Below are 3,754 nucleotides of genomic sequence, written 5' to 3' on the forward strand. Positions count from 1 at the left end.
AGCAACAAACGTAACTAAAAACTGAAAGGCCAATAACAAGGTAAAAAAATTACCGACGATTACGTTACTTCCTAATGCGAAATTTGAGCGCAGCAAATAAGCTGTTTCACCTTTTCGATAGATTGAGGCAAAGAAATCGAGCAACACATGTATGCGCTATCACAGAATTTTTTTTTTTTTTTCACACGTATTCGCTATTTCGGCTCGGGCGGTGCACATATACAGATCCGCCGCCACCGATCTGGCTCTCTGATTGCCACCGCACAGGGGTTGCATTGGAGGAGGAGCGAAGAAAGGAATTAAGTTCGAGCCGGCGCTTTGACAACCGGAGACTCGCAGGAAGAGGGGGGAGGGGGGCGGCGTGTACACCCAGCGGCAAACGATGGGGGCAGAAGCGCGCGCAGCAAGCGGACAACACGATAAAGGGAGGAGGGAAGAGATAGCAGCGACTGACTGATGCCGCTGACGCCGATAGCGCTGGGGGGATGAAAGGGGGGCGGAGCTGGTTACGAGGCCGACGACGACGCGAAACCCAGGAACGGACGCCATAGAGCTGCGCTCTAAAACGGTGGAGAAAGGCTGATTTAAAGAAACACGAATCGAAGGGTAGGCCAACAGAAAACTACCAAGAAAACAAGGGACAAGAAAAGGAAATTACACGTGCCTATCTAAGAATGTTATCTCTTTATCAAGCAGTACAACATAAGCAGTGCTAATGCATTTGTCACCAGTGTTATAATATGAAGGGCTTCTATTATTTCTCTCCTAAGTTTAGTTTTTCCATGTGCCAGGATCGAGGTACTGCTCAACAAAGGCTTACATTTATGAGTCGCAACATGCTCTGGCAGTGGCGTCTTTCATTGTTTTGTACTGCCCTCTCATGTTGCCGCAGTCTGTCGTTGATGCATTTTCCCAATGTATACATGACCACAAGTTAAAAGAATGCTGTACACAACGTTGGTGGCGGAACCGACATATCTTTTTTTCATGCTTTTTTTTTTCACATAACTCCTGCTTCCTGGACAGAACAGAGAATACTAGACAGCCGATTTGGAGCGGAGAAAAGAACCTTCACATCATGTCTCTGGCCTATCTTCTTTAAAGGGTCAGTCTACCGAATTTTATCGGCCATATTTTCTTCTCGGCAACCGATAGCTCTTTACCCAAATTACCGCTTAGCCAGCGTGTGGTGCCAAGAAGTGCGGTGGTGGTGGTGTGATACTTTCATTAGAACATCGTTTCTATTAGGCGTTCAGTACGTCTTGGGCCAAGGCGACGAGGGCACGTTACAGCCTCAGATTCAGAGAGGCGAGCCAGATGGGCCACGGTGGGGGTGGGGGATAGGCAGGGGACTGGAAGTCTGCGTGGCACTGTGTAAGGCAGTGTTCTATGTCTGCATATGTGTGTGGACAGTTTGGGCACTGAGGTGTGGAATTGTACCGGTATAGATAAAGTTTGGCTGGTGTATGTAGGAGATTAAACTGTATTCGGCGAAGAATGCGAGCTTCACGGATCGATAAGGATGGGTGTGGTGTTGGTAAATCAGCGAAGTCCAATTTTCGCTGCGCGTAGTATTCGTCGACAGTGCGTTTGTAAGCCCTGACCGCCTGTAGAACATTTTAAAATAGAATTTATTGATGTGGGAACACACCTGTATGAGATGGTGAACTCATCTGGCAACCATGAAAATAAAAACGTCATAGCAATTTATAAAGCGCAATTTTCGAGTGCTAGGATGATTAAAATAAATCGGCACTGAAAGGACATCGGTTATATATGTTGCAATTATGAGAAGCCGCATTTTGTCATTAATAAAATACAGGAAAGTGAGCACCATGACCCTGAGAGGGTGCGGCAATCAATCCAATCCAAGACGAAGCGGCGTCGCGGTGCGTATGTTGTTTGACATTGCGGTCCAGAACCAAGTGCTAGCGACATCAAATTAGTGGTGGAACTAAAGCGCCAAAATGAAATGAGTGGACAAACACGACTAGAAGAGGAAAATAATTAGGACATATTTTGTGTTTCAAAAGCATTCGAAAACAATTGCACTGATTCCTTTTTAAAATGTTTTATTTGTGGGCATTTTATAGCGCTTGCTTTGTAAAAATTTTTATGACAGCGTTCGCTCAGAGCAGCGGCAATGGCAGCGGGACGATGCCAAGGTTGACGGTGTTCTGATGTCATACCCTTGTCATATCTTTTGACCATTCTGCTTGCTTTTGTTTGAAACTCGATTCTGCTAGCCCTACTTTTTCCTCGTTGCTTGTTGCTCGAGTTCTTGGTGTGCATCGTTCGTGTACAGTTTCCGCTTTTCCCTTTTGCTAGTGCTTCTGTGTAGTTTCGTTCGGTTGGGTGCGATTCTGTCGCTTTTGCCCCAAAAGGGCATCGTCTGTGGCCATGGGGCCCCCGTACGCAAAAAAGAGGTGTGCGGTTGCACGATGTGCGAGCGATAGCCTGTCTGGCGGCGTCACATTTCATCGCTACACCTGCGACATTCAGCGCGACACCCGAGGCGAGGACGAAGGAAAAAGGCACAACGAGAACTGACTACCTAAAAATAGCGTTGGTGGTCGGCACTCGTCGTGTCTTCTTTCTTCGTTCTCGTGTCGGGTGTCGCGCTGAAGCGTCGCGGCGTTCAGCAGTTTATTTTTCCCGCCAAGCAGCACGTGACGCTGACGTCACAAATATGACGTCACTAAAACACGTGACTTTAACGTCGCGTTTTTGTTTTAATTATGACGTCACTTTTTAGTTGTCCACGCATTTCGAAGACGGCGCTGGCTGCGCACCATGAGCCGCCATGTTTTGAACGTATGGGCTTCTATGTAGCCTACGCTACCATAGTACATCTACCTTGGGCAGTATGTCAAGATTGCAGGATCTGAGCGAAGTTGAAAAGAGAATATTGCCATGGATGAACGAACTTTGACTCATATGAGTCAACTCCACAGTGGAAGATATTCTTCCACCGAGTTCAACTCCGGATAAACGCGGTCGCGACAGCGGAAGTGATGACGAGTATCGACGATCCCGACGATTTCCGCCGCGCGGCGACAAACATGGCGGCACCCTTCGAAATCCCGCTTCGGACTGAATTGTCGTCGTTGCTGCCTTTTTCAGCGCTTTTACTGGCCTTAAATGGGGCGCCGGTCTTTCGCTTCGTCTCACCTCGCCTATAAGAAAACATGTGTGATAAATTTGCTTTATTTTTTTTTTAATTAGAGTGACGATTCTGCCGCTTCTAGGCTTAACAGGAGAGTCAGTTTGTTTACAATAATGGTTCCCGTCCTGACAACCAGATGGCGCCTCTATAGGCGAGTTTTTTGCGTTGCTGCTAGCATACGATGAACTAAAAGTGTGAATGCGCCTGCTTTTAGCGTACGTATAACTATAAATATTCATGTGATTTACAGAAAAAGCGAGCGGTACGCCTTTTACAGTTTACAAGAACAAAACGTACGTTTGTGACATTGGGGCATACTAACGATACGTAGTATATTTACCTATGCTTCTACAAAAGAAGTCTACCACCTGTTGCAACAAAATGAACGTTTGGTGTTGCCACCATGCATTTTTACGCGACTTTTAACGACAAATTAAAATATAAATTCCTGCCTAAACCGGGAGCAGTTTATTGACGTTATAGGGTGCCAACTACCAGAATATGCCATTTATAAAAAACTCGACTCCGTGAGTAGACTTACCCTTTAAGTTGTGGGAAATTTTATGGATATACGAAATAACCTTCATG

Source organism: Amblyomma mixtum, chromosome 3 (genome assembly GCF_055824585.1).
Source record: "Amblyomma mixtum isolate Tamu chromosome 3, ASM5582458v1, whole genome shotgun sequence".
Classification (NCBI taxonomy): domain Eukaryota; kingdom Metazoa; phylum Arthropoda; class Arachnida; order Ixodida; family Ixodidae; genus Amblyomma; species Amblyomma mixtum.